Source organism: Tachyglossus aculeatus, chromosome 14 (genome assembly GCF_015852505.1).
Source record: "Tachyglossus aculeatus isolate mTacAcu1 chromosome 14, mTacAcu1.pri, whole genome shotgun sequence".
Lineage (NCBI taxonomy): Eukaryota > Metazoa > Chordata > Mammalia > Monotremata > Tachyglossidae > Tachyglossus > Tachyglossus aculeatus.
In genome coordinates, this window is record NC_052079.1 from 47,237,782 (window position 1) to 47,260,498 (window position 22,717).

Below are 22,717 nucleotides of genomic sequence, written 5' to 3' on the forward strand. Positions count from 1 at the left end.
CAAGCTGATTACCCTGTATCTACCCCAGCGCTTAGACAGTGTTTGGTACACAGTAAGTTCTTAACAAATGCCATAATAATAATATTTATTATTATTAGATGGTACCTCAATTCAAGGAAAATTAAGGGTTGAACCTCAATTCTCTCACCAAGTCCTTAGCTATTTCAGTGGTATAACTAGAGAGAGGTTGGACAGGTCAGAGAAAGAAGTTGAGAGGAAGGAAGGGAAGAGGGGAGGAAGAGAGCAAGGGTAGAAAGGAGGAGGGAGAAAGGTGGAGAAGAAGGGAGGGAGAGATGGAGAAAGGGAGGTAGGGAAAGAGGGAGGGAGGAAAGAAGGGAAAGAATCAGGGAGGAATGTCTGGAGGTGGGATGGGAAGAAGGGAAGAATGATTGGTGGCAAGGAAAGGGGAGTAGAGAGAGAATGAAGATGTGACAGGGAGTAGTATCACCCCACCACACCCAAAGTTAACAGAGGCCAAAGCTGCTGAAGCCAACAAGCTGTTCATTCTTGTCTTGTGCTGTGGTGCAGATGACAGGAAGAGCAAGCGGCGGGCCCGGACCACATTCACAGCAGAGCAGCTTCAGGAGCTGGAGAAGATCTTCAAGTTCACCCATTACCCGGACATCAACATCCGCAACCAGCTGGCTGCCAAGATCAACCTCCCGGAGGCCAGGGTGCAGGTAAGAGCCTCGTACCCTGAAACTCCTGCACTCAGACCCCTCAACTGCCCCCAGTAACAACAACAATAATAATCAATAAATGATATTTATTGAGCACCAACTGTGTGCAGAGCACTGTACTAAGCGCTCGGGAGAGTACAGTACAACAGAGTTGGTAAACATGGTCCCTGTCTACCAGGAGCTTAGGGTTATTAATAACAATAATAATAATATTTGCACTTAGCACATACTATGTGCCAAGCACTTTACTACACACTGGGGTAGATTGAAGATAATCAAGTCAGACCTACTCCTGTCCCCAAATGTAAAGCTCAATCATATTTATTGAATGCTTACTGTGTGCAGAGCACTGTGCTAATCATTTGGGAAGGGACAGTATAACAGATGTGGTAGACATGATCCCTGCCCACAGCGAGCTTACAGTCTAGATGGGGAGATGGAATACCAGCGTTCCACCCGCTCAGGATAGGAAGCAGTTGCTCGTATTTTTGCTTCTGGACATATACATTTGTTTATCTCCTTCCTCTCTCTTTTTGCCTTCTCACTCTCTTCCAGATTCTTCCAAAGTTCTGTCTGTTAGCGAAAGCTTCCCTCTTTGAGAATCCCATTTAGCAGATGGGTCTCTGTGGTCTGTCCAGATCTGACACTAAACCTATCTACACCCCCAATTCAGCCCCCTGCCCTATTCCGCCTGTCTTCTGCAAGGGAAATTTTGGCATCAATAGGGCAGGGGGAGAGGAACTACAGTCAAGCAAAACGCAATGGAATCAAGGAGGAAGAGGCAGAGGGAAGAATTTTCGATATCCGCTTCAGAAAAATCATTCCTTCTCCTCGCTCTGACACTTTCCTCTCTCCTCCTCCTCCCCTCTACCCGGTCCCCTTCAGATCTGGTTCCAGAATCAGCGAGCAAAGTGGAGAAAGCATGAGAAATTTGGCAATTTTGGTGGCCTGCAGCACTTGACTGAAGTGGACTTTATCCCAGCTCCAAAGCCAGACATCACTGTAAGTGGAGAAGGCACCATTTGTGGAAAGGGATTGATGAGGGTGAGGGGATGAGGGAAGGAAGAAGTAACCGGGCTAACCCAGAAAATGCCCTATTTGCCCAAAGTGCATTTACAGAGATGGGGCCTAAGTTCAGTGAACACAAAGAAATCTGACTTCTGTACTTCCCAAGCGCTTACTACAGTGCTCTGCACACAGTAAGTGCTCAATAAATACGATTGAATGAATGATTAAATCTGACCAAACTTCAGTGAGCTGATTCTCCATTTTGGAGGTATATCCTCTCAACTTCTTCCTTCTTGGTGATCAAGTCATCTTCTGGTAGAGAAGCAACAAGGCCTAATTGATAGAGCCCGGGCCCAAGAGTCAGAAGCACCTGGTTTCTATCATCTGTAAAATGGGGATTAAGACTGTAAATCCCTTGCATGGATTGTGTCCAACTTGATTAGCTTGTATCTAGTACTGTGCTTAGTACAGTGCCTGGCACAAAGCATTTAGCAAATACTTTCTAAAAAATCAAACACAGTCCCTTTCCCACATGGGGGCTCACAGGCTAAGTAGGAAGGAAAAACTTCATTTCATTCCCATTTCACAGATGAGGAAACAGAGGTGTAGAGAAGTTAATTGAGGGGACACTGCTGTCCCATTCTCTTTCTGGGAACTCCAAATGGTCTCCATGATCCTGATGATTTCTCCCATCCCCATGATCTCCACAAACTCTTTCTGACCTCCCCAGAGAGACCTCTGCATGCTGTCACCTATGTTCCTCTCTGTTCATCCTCCCTCCATCTACTGCCCTCCATCGAATTACCAACTGAGCCTGTCTCAAAAGGAAAGTCACAGTCTTACCAAACTTTGCCCCATTCTCCGTAAGGCCCATTCCTGTTTTTCAAGTCCATTCCTTCTTCCTCTCCCTTTCTTTCCTTTTTTTAATGGTATTTGTTAAGCGCTCACTATATGCCAAGCACTTTTTTGGAGTACCGGGGTAGATGCAAGCTAATCAGGTTGGACACAGTCCGTGTCCCACATGGGGCTCACAGTGCTAATCCCCATTTTCCAGATGAGGTAACTGAGGCACAGAGAAGTGAAGTGACTTGCCCAAGATCACAAAGCGGACAAGTGGCAGAGCCGGGATTACAAACCAGATCCTTCCAACTCCCAGGCCCGGGCTCTATCTGTTGGGCCATGCTTCTTAATAATGATAGCATTTATTAAGCACTTACTATGTGCAAAGCATTGTTCTAAGCGCTGGGGAGGTTACAAGGTGATCAGGTTGTCCCCCGGAGGGCTCCCAGTCTTAATCCCCATTTTACAGATGAGGTAACTGAGGCCCAGAGAAGTGAAGTGACTTGCCCAAAGTCACACAGCTGACAATTGGTGGAGCTGGCACTTCTTATGGAGAAGCAGCGTGGCTCAGTGGAAAGAGCCCGGGCTTTGGAGTCAGAGGTCGTGGGTTCAAATCCTGGCTCTACCACTTGTCAGCTGTGCGACTTTGGGCAAGTCTCTTAACTTCTCTGGGCCTCAGTTCCCTCATCTGTAAAATGGGGATGAAGACTGTGAGTCCCACGTGGGACAACCTGATTACCTTGTATCTACCCCAGCGCTTAGAACAGTGCCTTGCACATAGTAAGTGCTTAACAAATACAAACATTATTATTATTATTATTATTATTATTATTATGTTCACTGCTGAGCTCTAGCCAATGGGGCTGGGAAAAAATGGAAATCTCCAAGGAGAACGTTGGACCAAATGTATCCAAAGGTTTGGCATTTATAGAACAGTGCTTTGCACATAGTAAGCACTTAACAAATACCATTATTATTATTATTTATATTATTTTTCTCTCTTTGTAAAACAGGTTCCCAGCTTGATACCCAAGTCTCTGCCTAGCTTAGCTCTCCCCTCTGGATATTACCTTCCAAACCAAGGGCAGCTGCTACCCCCCTGGTTGCCACCCAACATCCTCCCCTTTGTCCCATTACCTTGGGACAGTCTGCCTTTACCCAGCACTTATTCCCGATTTGAAAATCTCCCCATCTCCAGCATCCCTCTACCCCAGAATCCGGAATGGGGCAGAGTATGCGCAAGCAATACGTAGAAAGAGGGAGGGTCCTCTCGGCTTCAACTGCCAGCCCTGGACCTCCACCTTCAGCAGAGGGGCCCAAGGGCCAGACAAAGAATCCGAGCCCGGCAGAGACCTACCATAAGAGAGCCAGCCAAAGGGCACAGCACTGCAACTCTCCCTGAATCTGGAAAATATCTGGTAAATGTCCAAGGCAATGGAATATTCTCCACCGGACCGACTGCCTTTGAAGAGCCGGGTACGAGTATTTATGGAGCTGGGGAACGGTACAGCGATTCTCAGAATAAAGTCTTTCGCTTCTCTTCTAAGACCCAGCAGATTCTCTTGTCCGGAATATGGTCTGGGGAAGCAACAGTATTTCGGAGAAGACCCTGGAGGGGCCTATTCAAGGGGTGGAATGTTTTCCACAAATCAGGCGTCTTGATGGACTGGACCTAATGACTGACACGGATCAATAGTCTTCCTTGCACCTTAGAGATTGGCATTGTATCCATTTCCTTGGATGGGGAATGAACTCATTCAGGTCAAAAATCAAGTTCTACTTCAGTTGTGTTTCGGTGGCGTCTTTTGGCTTGTTTCTAATTTAAATAAAACAGAGAACGAGCTTTTCCTCTGGGCACAGTCGGATTAAGCGTTCATTCTCTGGGCTACATCCCGGTAGTGGACTATTTGTACGTTCCCCGGGCCTCTTGAATTTATGGCTTTGTCAACCTGTAAGGATTGTGAATGATCCTAAGTGTTAAAATGGCCTCACTACCTGCTCCGGTACAAAGGTAAAAGCCAATTTTACGGTGCCACCTTCCCCATCCCAGAGAACGTGCTTCTACTTCTGGGTGTGCCCTTCCACTTGGCTCGTGTCTGTCGGGGCCAAGAAATAACCCCAGATCCTCTATGACATCAAACTCAGCTGCTAATCATTTCTGGCTCTGGTTCTCAGCAGCCTGAACCCCACTCCCCCTGCCACACTTTCTCACTCTACAATCTTCACCTCAGCTTTTATCTGGTCGCTCCGTGTGTTAGCCAAACCACTGACTTCCTCTGCTCCCTTGGCCAGATTTATATTGCCTTTGGTGCTTTTGAATTCACCAATAGAGCTTGATTTATATTTAGCCTGAAACAGAGGGAGGGAAGGTGTTTAAAAACAGTATAGACGACATCTGGGATGGAGTTAAATGTGACCCTTGCCAAGAGGCAGGGGGATGAACCGATTGACTTTCCTAGGTTCCATCCTTCTCTAAAGAGGCCATGGTTCTTTAAAAGCCTATTAAAGCTGCAGTGGGATATGATGAATGTTCGGAAAGGTATTAATAGGAGGAAGGGGAAGGCATTTTATCATTATAGAGAGAGGGGAAATGAGTTGTAATGGTCTAACAAGGAGGGGAAATCAGGCTCTCTCTCAGAGAAAAATACTGAACTTAACAGATGGGGCAATTAGATAAAGGGATGGGCTGGTCAGTGAAGGGACTCAGTCACTTTCCCCAAAGAGGTTGTAGAAGTAAGTTGGACTAGAAAAAAAAAATTGTGGGGCAGGACAGCCATGATGGGGGCTGGGCCATTCCCAGAATGGTCTGAGTCCATTCTTAAAATTTTGGTAAGATAGGTTTTCCTTCCCCAAATTTACACTGCCGAGTTCTTCCCATCGCAAGTGACTGCCACCAGCAAACCTTCTCTATACTTTTGAAGCCCCAGAATCTACTAACCAAGCTACTTCCTACCCACCTAGGAGCCTACTTATCTTCCTGTCTTCCTTCTTTTCCTCTTCCCTCTATCTCCCTTCTTTTCTTTCCCTCTCTTCCTTTTTTTACTTTTCTTCCTTCCTGCATCCTTTATTTAATTCACATCTTCAAGATCTTCACATCTTCGAGAAACAGCATTGCCTAGTGGAAAGAGTATGGCCCGGAGAATCAGACCTGGTTTCTTATCCCTGTTCTGCCCTTTGTCTGCTGTGTGACTTTAGGCAAGTCATTTAATTTATCTACGCCTCAGCTACCTCATCTATAAAGCGGAGATTGAGACAGTGAGCGCCGTGTGGGACAGGGACTGTGTTCAACCTGATTATCGTGTATCCACACCAGCACTTAGTACAGTGCCTGGCACATAATAAGTGATTAATAAATGCCATTAAAATCCCCGTGCCTGAACAATTCATTCATTTATTCAGTCATTTATTGAACGCTTGCTGCGTGCAAAGTGCTGTATTAAGCACTCCAGTGCTTAGTACAGTGCCTGGCACATAGTAAACACTTAACAAACACCATAATTATTATTATTGAGAGAGTACAGTGTAACAATAAATAAAATAAAATAAAAGATCCTTAACCAGCATGGTGGAGTGATCCTTTGGCTTGAAAGCAAGACTCAGATCGGGTCATTACAGAGTGAAATGGATAGAATTCTAGAGCTGGAAGGTACTCAGTGAAGTCAGAGGAACCAGACACTTGCCTCCAGACAAGTGAATACCTAAACCATCTACTACATATGGAACCAGACAGATAAATCCAAGATCATTCAGCTCCAAATCACATCTTGGGAACTGTATCAAGAATTAGATGAACCAAATCATCATTACATTTTCATTTGTGCTGGCGTTGTTTACCGCACACTCTCGGGCATTACCATTCCCAGCTCATTGGCTGACTCGCTAAATATCTTAGGCCAATTGGTTTTCCAACACTGGGCCTCATTTTCTCCTTACCCTTGTAAGAAAGGATAGGAGGGGATAAAGTTGGCAACAGACTTCAAAAATATTGTGAGGAACCATGAGTCACTGTTGGTGAGAGCGCTTAGTACAGTGCTCTACACACAGTAAGTGCTCAATAAATATAATTGAATGAATGAATGAATGATGGAAAATGATCTACCGTAATTACCCAAATAGCCATTCCTATCTGCACGCCACAGGTAAAACAAACGATCAGCACTTACTGTAACTTGTTGCTAGCACGCAGACATCCACTGAAAGACTACAGTTCAATCAGTCAGTCCATCAATTGTATTTATTGAACATTGACTGTGTGTGCATAGCACTGTACTAAGCACTTGGGAGCCTACAATACAACAGAGTTAGTATCCATGTTCCCTGCCCACAGGAGCTTATAGTCCGTTTTGGAAGGTGGATTCAGTCCACTTTCAATCCCTTGGAAATTGCAAGATACTTTGCTTTGAAAACTTGCCCAGTATTTGTCCCCTTCACAGTATTTGGTAGTCCCTGCTCCTTGCCTTATATTTACACACACACACACAAAAAAAACAAAACAAAACAAAAAAAAAAAACCACCAATTCAGACAGCAAGAAATCCAGAGAAATAGGTGTACTGCCACACGGTGAGATAAGAATCACAGACTGATGGATTTTTGAGCTAAGGGACATCAAGAGGCCACACACCCCTGCCTCTCATAGGGTGATGCATAAACCATCCTGGTGAGACCAGGCTGTGAGAGGAGAGGGAAGAGATTTAAAGGCAAAATGTCTACTCTTTTAACCCCTTTCTCCTCTGCCCCACACCATGCCACTGGATCTGCACCAGGCTAATTACCCCAGGCCCCATCCCTTGACCAGAGGTATTCAGACAGACAGGAAATGATGTCTTCTGTCTTTAAAGATCCCACATCGCTCATAAGTATCTGTGCACAGTGCTCTGCACATAGTAAGCGCTCAATAAATACGATTGATGATAAGTATCCAGTTCCTGGAATTAAGGCCCAGGTGAAAGTCCTTTGTGGCTTCTCATAAACCTTAACATTTTTTATGGTATTTGTTAAATGCTTACTGTGTGTGAGGCATGGTACTAAATGCTAGGGTAGATACAAGCTAATCAGATTGGACATAGTCCCTGTTCTACGTGGGGCTCACAGTCTTCATCCCCATTTTACAGATGAGGTAACTGAGGCACGGAGAAGTAAAGTGACTTGCCCAAGATCACAGAGCAGAAAAGTGGAGAGCAGAGATTAGAGCCCAGGTTCTTCCAACTCCCAGGCCCAGGCGCTACCCACTAGACCAAATTGCTTTTAATCATCCTGTGTTTCATGGGCAGGAAACGATGGGGCATGATAATGTCCCATTAACCACACGAGGGCAAGTCACTTGGCTTCTCTGTGCCTCAGTTTCCTCATTAGTAGAATGGGGATTAAATTCCTGTTGTTCCTCTCCTTAGATTGTGGGATGGTGATGTATCTAATGGCATTGTATCTACCCCAGGGCTTGAAACACATCAATCAATTAGTAGTATTGAGTGCTTACTGCGTGCAGAGCATTATCAAGTGCTTAGAATTCCACTCCCAAGCCAAGGAAGGGCAAGGCTGTTAGAAGTAGCATGACCTAGGGGATGGAGCATGGGCATGGGAATCAGAAGGACCTGGGTTCTAATCCTGGCTCTGCCATTCGTCTGCTGTGTGGCTTTAGGAAAGTCACTTCACTTCTCTGTGCCTCAGTTACCTCATCTATAAAATGGGAATTGATATTGTAAACCCCATGTGGGATATGGACTGTGTCCAACCTGATTAATTTGTATCTACCCCGGTGCTTAGTACAGTGCCTGGCACATAGTAAGCACTTAACAAGGGAAGCAGCCTGGCTTAGTGGATAGAGCTGAGTCCTGGGATTCAGGGGACCTGGGTCCTTGACTGCTGTGAGACTTTGGGCAAGTCACTTAATTTTTCTGTGCCTCAGTTCCCTCATCTGTAAAATGGGGATTGAGACTGTGAGCCCCATGTGGGACAGGGACTGTGTCCAACCAGACTAGTTCAGAATTTAGAACAGTGCTTGACACATAGTAAATGCTTAACAAATACCATTATTATTATAGTATTATTAACCAATACCATAGTAAGAAAAAAAAGCAGGTGGTCTGGGCATTAGAGACATGGGGCCATATGTCATTCTTTCAATCGTATTTATTGAGCACTTACTATGTGTAAAGCACTTTATTAAGCGCTAAACAGCATGGCTCAGTAGAAAGAGCATGGGCGTTGGAGTCAGAGGTCATGGGTTCAAATCCCAGCTCTGCCAATTGTCAGCTGTGTGACTTTGGGCAAATCACTTAACTTCTCTGGGCCTCAGTTACCTCATCTGTAAAATGGGGACTAAGACTGTGAGCCCCCTGTGGGGCAACGTGATCACTTTGTAACCTCCCCAGTTCTTATAACGGTGCTGTGCACATAGTAAGCACTTAATAAATGCCATTATTATTATTATTATTCTGCTCCAGCTGTAATTCTGGCAGGGTCCTCCTCTCAGCCATTTAGTCAGGCCAAAAAATTAAGATTCCCCACAACTGCTCCCCAAGCTCTCTTCCTATAAATTCCTGCTGACACGGAAAAAGTAGGTTTGTTTCAAGGCCTCACGCACCTGGAGTTAGACAAATTCCAACCAAAGTATCTCCCCCTCCCAAGATCTGGCCAAGGTAAAAACTCCTGGGGCTCAGTTAAATTGTCATCATTTCTAAATGGCTTTCTGTGTGGGCTGTGGGCTAGTCAGAAAGACAAAGTCCGGGTAATCTATTTTCATGAAATTCAGATGGGAAAAGAGGGCATGTGGCTTACTGGCTCTGCATTCATTTATTCATTTATTCATTCATTCATTCAATCATATTTATTGAACACTTACTGTGTGCAAAGCACCATAATAAGTGCTTGGGAGAGTACACTATAATAATAAACAGACACAGTCCCTGCCCACAACGAGCTTACAGTCCAGAGACTCTGTTTCTATTTGGTACTTTCATTACCAAAGCACCTTACATTAGTAATTTACTCCTCACTAAATCCTTGAGAGATAGGATTCAGATATTATTACCCCCAATTTACAGCTGGGGAAACTGAGGCAGGGGGAGGTTAACTGGCTTGCCCACAGCCACACAGGGAATGGGAGTCAGAGCCGGGACTTGAACCCGGGACCTCCGACTTCCAGGACCGGGCTCTCCCATAGGTCCACCCTGCCTCCCCTTTGCCCGCTGACGTCATTTGAAAGTGAGCAAAATGTCTTTAGTCCCTCCAAAAGATGGATGAAAAATATATCTATCTGGCTCCCAGAAAAGTTTCTTTGCCCTTTCTCATCTTAGAGGTGTCAGGGTAAGGTTATATCTAATGGCCAGAAGCAGCAGAAACTCCTCTGCTCTTTTTATGATTTAACTTATCTCAGGGCATTCTCTCTTAAAGAAGAAGCGTGGCCTAGAAGAAAGAGCATGGTCCTGGGAGCAAGGGGATCTGGATTCTAAGCCCAGTTCTGACATTTACTGGCTGGGTAACTTGGGGAAAAATCACAACTTCTCTGTGCCTGTTTCCTCATTTGTCAAATGGAAATTAATTACCATTAGACTGGGAGTGACAGCCCTGACTTGCTCCCTTTCCTCTTCCCCACTCCCAGCCCCACAGCACTTATATACATATCTGTAATTTATTTATTTGTATTAATATCTGTCTCCCCCACTCCCAGACTGTAAGCTCATTGTCGCATTGTACTCACCCAAATGCCTATTACACTGCTTTACACACAGTAAGCACTCAGTAAATACGACTGAATGAATGACAGGGACTGCATCTGATCTGCTTAGATTGCAACTAACCCAACATTTAACGCAGTATTTGACATTTAGCAAACTGTATTGCACTCTCCCAAGTCTTAGAACAGTGTTCTGCACATAGTAAGTGCTCAGTAAATACCACTGATTGATTTATTACCACCATTACTGTTATTCTGTTCTTCCTCTCGGTGTGAAAAGGCAGTGTTCTAGCTAGCAAGATCTAGTTAGCAAGATGTTTAGCAAAATCCAACTGCTTCCTTTGGGCACTAAGGAGCTTCAGGCAATCAATCAGTCAACTGTATTTACTGAGCACTTACAGTGTTCAAAGCACTGTACTAAGCACTTTGGAGAGTGCAATATAGCAACAGACACGTTCCCTTCCCACAACAACCTTACAGTCTAGAGAACTGATCACAACTAAACTGCAAATCCGGGAAATGCTTAGCAAATAAGGGACCATGGCTCAGAACCCAACCCAGGTCTCAGCTGTCAATCAGAGTTTCCCAGACCACTCAGGAACCACACCAGAATACACATTATTTCGGAAAAAGAAAACCTCTCTTTATAATCTCAACTCAATGCCTTTTAGCTGTTTCATGCTAAATTTCAACAAATAGTAAGTGGTAGTGATTTCCCCTTTCATCGGATTGAAAACCAGATTGCTACAATAGATTGTTTAAACGATTGTGGGGTGGGTTAATATTTAAGCGGACATTTCATTTTTCCTAATTTAGACTCAGCCAGTGATTCGCCAATCATTCATTCATTCAATCGTATTTCTTGAGCGCTTACTGTGTGCAGAGCACTGTACTAAGTGCTTGGGAAGCACAAATTGGCAACATATAGAAACAGTCCCTACCCAACAACAGGCTCACAGTCTAGAACAATCATCACTAAGTAGTATTACACAGCCACACAAATGAAGACTGGACTCCATAGGGTCAGGGCAAGAAACATTTTAATAAAAATTCTAAACCCACCCCCAAATCATTACCCCCGTGCACTTCTTCTGACTACTGACCTTAATTTACAACATCACTTTTGGAGCCCTGCTCAGGGTGGAATAGGCTAACTAGTTAGTGATGATATCATGCACACATAAACACACACACACACACTCTCTCTCTCTCTCTCTCTTTCTCTCTCGCTAAATGAGGTACTAAGTTTGGGGTCAATACGAAACTTTTATAGGCCTGTAAAAATTTATGCTGACAAAGATTTCAAAACTATTTGAAAAGCTATATAAGGGCCAATTTATGATTTTGCCAGGATCCGGGTGAAGGTGTCTTCACTCTCTCCTACTTAGTGGCCCCTCCTATTTCCCCCGCACCTCACCAACATGGCTTAGTGGATAGAGCCCGGGCCTGGGGCTCAGAAGGTCATGTGTTCTAATCCTGATTCCACCACTTGTCTTCAGTGTGACCTTGGGCAAGTCACTTTACTTCCCCGTGTCTCAGTTTCCTCATCTGGAAAATGGGGACTGTGAGCCCCATATGGGACAAGGACTGTGTCCAGCCCTATTTGCTTGTATCTACCCCAGTGCTTAGCACATAATGAGCACTTAAAAAACACCATAATTATCATTATCCCCAGGATCTTGCCACCTCATCCATTATCTAAGTCAGCATTGCTTCGGGAGCTGTGCCAGGGACTAGAACCAGGATCTCAGGATTCCCATTCCCACATCCCATCCAACGGTGGCTATTTCTTCCAAGGCGATGAAGGTTAGAGCCTCCAACCCATAGTCCAGACAAGGCTTTCTCAGAATCCGAAGATTCAAACTCCCAACCTTTGCGTATGTATTCAGTGGGTCTTTTCTAGCCCTAATAGGTCCTCCCTATGCTTCCGGGATTATTCTAGCATCAGAGTCGCAACATAGCTACTCAAAAGGTGTACAAGGAGGAGGGTAGGGTTGGAATGGGCATGGGGGAACCGATAGCAATAAACAGAAAAGAAAAAGATCAGAATGGCTTAATTAAAAGATAACAAACACAAACCCAATCAACAGCCAGTCAGCTGTGATTGGATTCTGCTCTCAGTGGAGCTGCCGCTGCCCGTTCTCTCCTCCTACCCTACCTTCTGGGCACTGAAGGGGAAAATTTTCCTGATCAGATTTCACGAGGAGTTAAATGAGTTTGGGAATCTTGTTAAAAATCCCTTTGAGATTAGATCGCAATCTGGCATCCAGGCCCCGGCTTTCTGCTCGTCAATCTGCATCCTCCGCCACTGGATTTTGGATTCAGAGGGGAGGTAGCTGGGGAGGGCAGGTTATCGATTTGCCTCTGCCACTGCTACGCTCGCTCGTTAAATTCAGTTCAGGTCGCAGGTATCCTGAGAATGTGGGGTCACTGGCTGTCTGTCCGCATGTGAATTAGAATTCACATATAGTAGCCCTGGGTATGCACCTGGAGAGTTTCCAGTACTCTACCATTCATTCATTCATTCAATTGTATTTATTGAGCGCTTACTGTGTGCAGAGCACTGTACTAAGTGCTTGGGAAGTACAAGTTGGCAACGCTTAGAGACGGTCCCTACCCAACAGTGGGCTCACAATCTAGAAAGGGAAAAGTCAAGCAGAGGCCTACCTATTCCATTCCTATCTTGGGAAGTGGCTAGCGAGTGGAAGGCAATCTGCTACAAGTCAAAACTCACCTGTGCTGGGCAGCAGCGGCATGGGGGAGGGCAGAAACTCAAGTTTACTGAGCAGAAGGAGGCAACGGTAAACCGCTTCTGTATTTTTACCAAGAAAACTCTATGGATCCACTACCAGAATGATTGCAGATGGAAGTGGGATCTAAGCCCTACTGAGAGCTCACCTCCTCCAGGAAGCCTTCCCAGACTGAGCCCCCTCCTTTCTCTCCCCCTCCTCCCCCTCCCCGCCTTACCTCCTTCCCCTCCCCACAGCACCTGTCTATATGTATGTATTTATTACTCTATTTTACTTGTACATATTTATTCTATTTATTTTATTTTGTTAATATGTTTTGTTTTGTTGTCCGTCTCCCCCTTCTAGACTGTGAGCCCGCTGTTGTGTAGGGACGGTCCCTATATGTTGCCAACTTGTACTTCCTAAGCGCTCAGTACAGTGATCTGCACACAATAAGCGCTCAATAAATATGATTGAATGAATGAAAGGTGGGGCGTTCTGGGAGAGATGTGTCCATGGACACGGCTCGACAGCATGAGACAACAACAAGCCCTGGGAAATTAACGGCTTCCACAAATCCCTCCTGACTTCCTATCCCTCCCTCCTGGCTGTTCCTCTCACAGTATCTCTTCATAGTATAGCGGATAGGGCACGGGCCTGGGAATCAGAAGGTCATGAGTTCTAATCCCACTCCACCATTTGTCTGCTGTATAGCCTTGGGAAAAACACTTTACTTCTCTGTGCCTCAGTTACCTCATCTGGGAAATGTGGATTGAGACTATGAGCCCCACCTGGGACAGGCACTGTGTCCAACCTGATTTGCTTAGTAATGATGATGATGGCATTTGTTAAGCGCTTACAATGTGCAAAGCACTGTTCTAAGCGCTGGGGGGATTTAAGGTGATCAGTTTGTCCCACATGGGGCTCACAGTCTTAATTCCCATTTTACAGATGAGTTCACTGAGGCTCGGGAAAGTTAAGTGACTTGCCCAAGTGATTTGTACTGCTTAGTACAGTGCTTGGCACATAGTAAGGACTTAACCCACACCACAGTTATTATTATTATTATTATTGTCATTATTATTATTATTATTATTATTTAGCGAAACTTAGTCCCTAGAAGCAGCAGTGGAGTTAGGGGTTGGCTAGCCTTTGGTTCCAGGAGCCCAAAAGATGATTACCACGCTGGAATCCACTCCTGACTTTTCATTTATGTACTCAATCGTATTTATTGAGCACTTACAGTGTGCGGAGCACTGTACTAAGCGCTCGGGGAGAGTACACTATAACAATAAACAGACACATTTCCTGCCCTAACGAGCTTACAGTCTAGAGGGGGAGACAGACATTAATAGTAATAAACTACAGATATGGACACCGGGGAGCGTCCGTACCTGTGCGACTCCCCGGACTGCGGGAAGGCCTTTGGGCAGAATGGTCAGCTCAAGGCCCACCAGCGCCTCCACACCAGGGAGAAGCCCTTTGTCTGCTCGGAGGACGGCTGCCCGAGCCCTTTCACGCACACCAACCGGCAGTGTGCTAAGCACCCCTACGCGCGGCTCAAGAAGGGCCAACAGCCCCCCGGACCCCAGCAACGGTCACGGCCCGCCTTCACTCTCCCTCCTCTCTGTGTCGCTCTGTCTCCTTTTCTCTCTGTCTCTGTCTCCCTCTTTCTGTGTCTCTTTCTCTGTCTCTGTCTCCCTCTTTCTGTGTCTCTTTCTCTGTCTCTGTCTCCCTCTCTCCCTCTCTCTGTCTCTTTCCCTGTCTCCTTTTCTCTCTGTCTCTGTCTCCCTCTTTCTGTGTCTCTTTCTCTGTCTCCGTCTCCCTCTCTCTCTCCCTCTCTGTCTCTTTCTCTGTCTCCCTCTCTATCTCTTTCTCTGTCTCCCTCTCTCTCCATCTCTCTGTGTCTCTTTCTGTGTCTCCCTCTCTGTCTCTTTCTCTGACTCCCTCTCTCTCCATCTCTCTGCATCTCTTTCTCTGTCTCCCTCTCTGTCTCTTTCTCTGTCTCCCTTTCTCTCCATCTCTCTGTGTCTCTTTCTCTGTCTCCCTCTCTGTCTCTTTCTCTGTCTCCCTCTGTCCTCTGTCTTTGTGTCTTTCTCTCTCCTTCTCTCTCTGTCTCTTTCTCTGTGTCTCTTTCTCTGTCTCCCTTTGTCTTTGTGTCTTTCTCTCTCCCTCTCTCTCTGTCTCTTTCTCTGTGTCTCTTTCTGTCTCCCTCTCTCTCTGTCTCTTTCTGTGTCCCTCTGTCTCTCTGTGTCTCTTTCTGTCTCCCTCTCTCTCTCCTTCTCTGTCTCTATCTGTCTCCTTCTCTATCCTCTCTCTGTCTCCCTCTCCATCTCTGTGTCTCTTTCTCTGTCTCCCTTTGTCCTTTGTGTCTCTCTATCTCCCTCTCTCTCCCTCTTTCTTCCACTCTCTCTGTCTCTTTGTCTGTCTGTCTGTCTGTCTGTCTCTCTCTCTCTCTCTCTCTCACACACACACACACACACACACACATTCTGGCAGCTCCCAGCTCTCCCTCCATCTCTCCCCTCTCTCTGTCTCTTTCTCTTTCTGTCTCTCTGTCTCTCTCTGTCTCCCTCTGTCCTTTCTCTGTGTCTCTCTGTGTCTGTCTTTCTCTCCCTCTCTCTGTCTCCTTCTCTCTCCTTCTCTCTCTGTCTCCGTCTCTTTCTCTGTCTCCTTCTAGACTGCGAGCCCGTTGTTGGGTAGGAACCAACTATGTTGGCAACTATGTTGCCAACTTGTACTTCCCAAGTGCTTAGTCCAGTGCTCCGCACACAGTAAGCGCTCAATAAATACAATTGAATGAATGAATGAATGAACATAAGTGCTGTGGGGTCGTGACAGGAGATGAATAAAGGGAGCAAGTCAGGGCGATGCAGAAGGGAGTGGAAGAAGAGGAAAGGGGGACTTAGGGAAGGCCTCTTGGAGAAAATGGGCCTTCAATAAGGCTTTGAAGCAGGGGGAGAAGAACTGTCTGATTTGGGGGCTGGAGGTGGGCATTCCAGGACAGAGGGAGGATGTGGGCGAGAAGTCGGCGGCGAGATGGACGAGATCAAGACACAGTGAGAAGGTGAGCAAGATCAGGTAGGAGGGGTTAAGGTGATTGAGTTCATTCATTCATTCAATTGTATTTATTGAGCACTTACTGTGTGCAGAGCACTGTACTAAGAGCTTGGAAAGTACAGTTCGGAACAGAGACAATCCCTACCCAACAACGGACTCACAGTCTTGAAGTGGGGAAACAAACAATGAAACAGGTAGACAGGCACCAATAGCATCAAAATAAATGAATAGAATTATAGGTAAATACACATCATTAATAAAATAATAATATCTACATATACACACAAGTGCTGTGGAGCAGGGAGGGGGGTTGAGCAGAGGGAGGGAGTAAGGGCGATAGGGGGGGAGGAGCAGATGAAAAGGGGGGGCTCAGTCTGGGAAGGCCTCCTGGAGGAGGTGAGCTCTCAGTAGGGCTTTGAAGGGGGGGAAGAGAGCTAGCTTGGCGGATGTGAGGAGGGAGGGCATTCCAGGCCAGAGGTAGGACGTGGGCCAGGGTGCTTAGAAGTAAATAGTGAGAAGTTTCTGGTTGATTTGCTCCATGAGGGAAAGTGTCTTTCCTTTTCCTTAAATCAATGGTATTTATTGAACACTTACGAAGTGCAGAGCACTGTACTAAGTGCTCGGGAGAATACAACATAAACGAATCAGTAGCCACATTCCCTGCCCAAAATGAGCTTATACTCTAGAGGGGTAGACAGACTTTGATATGAATAAATCATTTACAATATAGAATTTATAGATCTGTACATAAGTGTTGTGGGATTGGGGGTGGGGCAAATATCATATGTCCAAAGGTCACACATCCAAGTGCATTCTTTGCCTGGAAGCTGGATGTGGTAACCCCTGATCTCTTTCAACTGCTCACAGCAGCCGTACCAATTAATGAGAAAGAGCCTCCTCAATACCAATCAATCAGTGGGATTTACTGAGTGCTTAACTGTGGACAGCGCACTGGACTAAGTGCTTGGGGGAGTACAATAATAATAATAATGATAGCATTTATTAAGTGCTTACTATGTGCAAAGCACTGTTCTAAGTGCTGGGGAGGTTACAAGGTGGTGAGGTTGTCCTATGGGGGGTTCACAGCCTTAATCCCCATTTTACAGTTGAGGGAACTGAGGCCTAGAGAAGTTAAGTGACTTGCCCGAAGTCACACAGCTGACAAGTGGCGGATATGGGATTTGAAACCATGACCTCTGACTCCAAAATCTATGCTCTTTCTTATCTACCCTACCAGTAGGGTAGGTAAGAAAGTTGCCACCTCAAAATAAGATTCTGTTGATTTTCAGTATGTTCAGAGTACACAAAATGGCACCTTGTTCAACCATGTTGTCCAATCTGGACAAGCTGATCTGATCGAGTTGTTACACAATCAATCGTATTTATTGAGCGCTTACTGTGTGCAGAGCACTGTACTAAGTGCTTGGGAAGTACAAGCTGGCATCATATAGAGATGGTCCCTACCCAACAGTGGGCTCACAGTCTAGAAGAAGTGTAAGTCTACACTTACACACACGCACACTCATCACTTCCCCAGAGCAGGACAGTAACCACAGTAGCAATTTGTTTCTCTACAAGGCTAGTGTGGTTTCCACCGGTCTGTCTCCTCCTCAGTACTGATTCAGCACCAGAACACGTTCCTGTTTCCATTTTCATCTCTCAGCCTCTGTCTTCCTCCATTCCGACACTTGTGTCTCACACCTCAGAGCCTGTGCATACAAAGACCATCTGGGAGGGGAATGCAATGATTCTGGATCAAAGTTGGGGAGAGTGGAGAGAGACCCCCTACCAGAAACACGTTCTAGCTTCCTTGTATTTTTCAAAAAAAATTCCGTATGGTGTTATTACATTACCTAACATACCTCTGTTCCCTCTGGGCTGGCCCAGGTTCAGTCCCAATCTGGGAATTGAGTCAACATCCTTCCTATGAGTAATGTTAACAAAAGCACCTAAATGTGATGGCACATGGCCTCTTTCTCTTCCCTCTCTCTCTGCAAGCCTGTTGCTCAAAGCCTCCCTTCTGCATGGAGCTCTCTGCCCTCATATATCCATAAGACTGCAGTTCCCCTCATCTTCAAAGCCCTTCTGAAATCACATCTCCTTCAAAAGACCTTCCCTCATTCATTTCTCATCTCCCTACCCTACGTCCTCCCTAACTTCAAGCTCAGCACTCTCAATCTCTTGGAAATTCTCTCCTTCTCCCCCTGCAGCATTTACCTAAATATCTTTCTTTTTTAGATGGTATTTGTTAAGCACTTACTATGTGCCAAGCAGTCCACTAAGTGCTGAAGTACACACAAGCTAATTCATTCATTCATTCATCCAATCGTATTTATTGAGCGCTTACTGTGTGCAGAGCACTGTAATCAGTTTGGACGTAGTCCCTGCCCTGCATGGGACTCACGGTCTTAGGTCCCATTTTACAGATGAGGTAACAGGCACAGAGAAGTGAAGTGACTTGCCCAAGGTCACACGGTAGACGAATGGTAGAGCAAGGATGATTACCCAGGCCCACTAAACCACACTGCCTTTCTCTCATGGGAGATCTGTGTGGATCTCTGAAAGCCAGAGCTCTCTCTGGGTGGCATGAGTTACTGTCTCTGAGCTGAGGAAAAGTCATCACAGCACTTTGCCTCTCTTCCAGTCAGAACTGAGAGCAGTCTGGTGTGCTGTTTGCTGGTTGTGTGTCCGTTGCTTTCTCTGGTTTTCCAACCCTGATTCTGACAGATGCTTCCAAGATTTCTGTTCACTGGGACTTTCAGTTGGAAGAGATGACTGCATCAGCCTCCTCTCTGATCTCCCACCCTCCTGTCCCTCCCCACTTCAGTCTATATTTCACTCTGCTGCCCGGATCATTTCTGTGCAGAAGCGCTCTGGGCATGTTGCTCCCCTCCTCAAAAATCTCCAGTGGCTGCCAGTCAACCTAGGCATCAAGCAAAAACTCCTCACTCTTGGCTTCAAGGCTGTCCATCACCTGGCCCGCTCCTACCTCATCTCCCTTCTCTCCTTTCCAGCCCTGCCCGCACCCTCCACTCTTCTGCCGCCGCTAACCTCCTCACTGTATCTTGTTCTCGCCCATCCCACCATCGACCCCCGGCCCTCGTCCTCCCCCTGGCCTGGAATGCCCTCCCTCTGCCCATCCGCCAAGCTAGCTCTCTTCCTCCCTTCAAAGCCCTACTGAGAGCTCACCTCCTCCAAGAGGCCTTCCTAGACTGAGCCCCCTTTTTCCTTTCCTCCTCCCCATCCTCCCGCCCTACCTCCTTCCCCTCCCCACAACACCTGTATATATATGTTTGTACAGATTTATTACTCTATTTATCTTACTTGTACATATTTACTATTCTATTTATTTTGTTAATGATGTGCATAGAGCTTTAATTCTATTTGTTCTGATGACTTTGACACCTATCTACACGTTTTGTTTTGTTGTCCGTCTCCCCCTTCTAGCCTGTGAGCCCGTTGTTGGGTAGGGACCGTCTCGCTATGTTGCCGACTTGTACTTCCCAAGCGCTTAGTACAGTGCTCTGCACACAGTAAGCACTCAATAAATACGATTGAATGAATGAAATGAGGAAACTGAGGCCCAGTAGAGTGAAGTGGCTTGCACAAGGCCACCCTGTAGACAAGTGGAGACCTCCCCTAAGAGGCCTTCCCAGACTGTGCCCCTTTTTTCCTCTCCTCCTCCCCATCCCCCTCCACCCTACCTCCTTCCCCTCCCCACAGCACCTCTATATATTTTTGTACCAATTTATTACTCTATTTTACTTGTACATATTTGCTATTCTATTTATTTTGTTAATGATGTGCATCTAGCTATAATTCCATTTGTTTTGACGATTTTGACACCTGTCTACATGTTTGGTTGTCTGTCTCCCCCTTCTAGGCTGCGAGCCCGTTGTTGGGTAAGGACCGTCTCTAGACGTTGCCGACTCGTACTTCCCAAGCGCTTAGTACAGTGTTCCACACATAGTAAGCGCTCAATAAATAGGATTGAATGAACGAATGAAGTGGATTGGAACCCGGGTCCTCTGACTCCCAAGAGCAGGCTCTTTCCTCTAGGCCCCGCTGCTTCTCTAGCCCTTGGCCTCCACTGGCCCAAGGCCACTTGCCAGGCTGGCAGAGTCCACAGGCTGGGCAAGCTGCCTCTCTGGCCGTTGGCCCCACCATCTGGGCCATGACCGGTGGGTGACCCTCCCAGGGTGGCTGGGACAGTGTGTACACAACCCCAGGGAGGGAACGGCCCCACTATCTCCAGCAGACAATAAAATCATTTAGCCCTAATTAGAATCCTAACCCATTGAAGTCATTTCCAGCTCCCAAACCATAACCAATTGGAGCTTATCTCCCCTAGAGTCCTAAGAAGTTATTCGAAGGGGGTTATAAAGCCTGAAGGGGTGTTGAGGGAGATGGGGAGGGGAGGAGAAGTCAAATGAAGAAAGATGACCACCCTGGATGAAGAGTGAAAGGAAAAATAGCCCTAAAGCCAACCTCATCAGGATAACTTGCTCCCCTCTCTCAGATAGCCTGCCCTCTCTGGGAACTAAAATTTACCAGTCCTCTATCCCTCCGTACTACAAAAATTGAGGAGCAATCCTAGGAAGAAGCAGCGTGGCTCAATAATAATAATAATAATGGTATGTGTTAAGCACTTATTATGTGCAAAGCACTGTTCTAAGCGCTGGGGAGGTTACAAGGTGATCAGGTTGTCCCACGGGGGGCTCACAGTCTTCATACAAATGAGGGAACTGAGGCCCAGAGAAGTGAAGTGACTTGCCCAAAGTCACCCAGCTGACAGTTGGCGGAGCCGGGATTTGAACCCATGACCTCGGACTCCACAGCCCGTGCTCTTTCCACAGGCTCAATGGAAAGAACCCAGGCTTGGGAGTCAGAGGTCATGGGTTCTAATTTGGGCTCCGCCACTTGTCAGTTGTGTGACTTTGGGCAAGTTGCTTCACTTCTCTATGCCTCAGTTACCTCATCTGTAGAATGGGGATTAGGACCGTGAGCCCCCCGTGGGATAACCTGATCACCTTGTTTCCTCTCCAGCGCTTAGAACAGTGCTTTGCACATAGTAAGCACTTAACAAATGCCATTATTATTATTACTATTATTAGGAAGTGAAATCCTAGGAAGTAGACTCATTTTGGACAGGGAATGTGTCTGCTAATTCTGTTGTATTGTAATAATAATAATAACAATGCATTTATTAAGCACTTACTATGTGCAATGCACTGTTCTGAGCGCTGGGGAGATTACAAGGTGATCAGGTTGTCCCACGGGGGGCTCACAGTCTTCATCCCCATTTTACAGATGCCCAGAGAAGTTAAGTGACTTGCCCAAAGTCACTCTCCCAAGCACTTAGTACAGTGCTCTGCACATAGTAAGTGTTCACTCATTGATTTGTTGTGGGCTGGGGATGTGTCTACCAATTCGGTCATATTATACTCTTCCAAGAACTTGGTACAGCGCTTTGCACAGAGTAAGAGCTCAACAAATACAATTGACTGATAGATTGAATCCTGGTTTGATCCTACCAGTTAGGGAATTATCGTCTCTCTTGTCAGTTTAAGGTGCAGCCTAGGTTTAATGGGAAATCAAGACGTTCTCCAACCTAGAACAGTACCAAAAACCTAGAAAACACTTCCAATAGATTTCATCTTTTCTTTTAGACTGTGAGCCCACTGTTGGGTAGGGACTGTCTCTATATGTTGCCAACTTGTACTTCCCAAGGGCTTAGTACAGTGCTCTGCACACAGTAAGCGCTCAATAAATACGATTGATTGATTGATTGACCTAGACCAGTTTACAACCACCCTGGGGATACAATTAAGGGTGTTTAGTGACTTTCTCTAGGTTGCAATCAATCCATGATAGGACCCCAGTGGGGATCCAACCAGTCTCATTTAATATCTTTCCCCAGATTACAACCACCTGACAAAACAACCTTCCTGAGAACTGATTTGACTTGTTGTAAGCCTTCCCCCCATGCATCCAAATGAGCAGCTTAGTGTTCTTAGAGAGCCCTAAAGATAAACCTATCCCTTCCCACCCCCTCCCGACCTGGGTTGAGATTAAGCAATCAACAACGGTTGTTGATTTGGGAAGAGGTCTCACCCACGCATTGGGCCAGATTTTTCAAGGCACGGAAAAGTCCTCCAAAGCAGATAGCCAAGGAAGGTGCCAAACAGGGAAAGCAACTTAAGCATAGATTTTATTTTGTTGGTATGTTTGGTTTTGTTCTCTGTCTCCCCCTTTTAGACTGTGAGCCCACTGTTGGGTAGGGACTGTCTCTATATGTTGCCAATTTGTACTTCCCAAGCGCTTAGTACAGTGCTCTGCACATAGTAAGCGCTCAATAAATACAATTGATGATGATGATAGATGATGTGGATGAGTTAATCGCATCTCCCCCTTCCTTCCTCTCCCCCTCGTCCCCCTCTCCATCCCCCCCATCTTACCTCCTTCCCTTCCCCACAGCACCTGTATATATGTTTGTACATATTTATTACTCTATTTATTTATTTATTTATTTTATTTGTACATATCTATTCTATTTATTTTATTTTGTTAGTATGTTTGGTTTTGTTCTCTGTCTCCCCCTTGTAGACTGTGAGCCCACTGTTGGGTAGGGACTGTCTCTATATGTTGCCAACTTGTACTTCCCAAGCGCTTAGTACAGTGCTCTGCACATAGTAAGTGCTCAATAAATAAGATTGATGATGA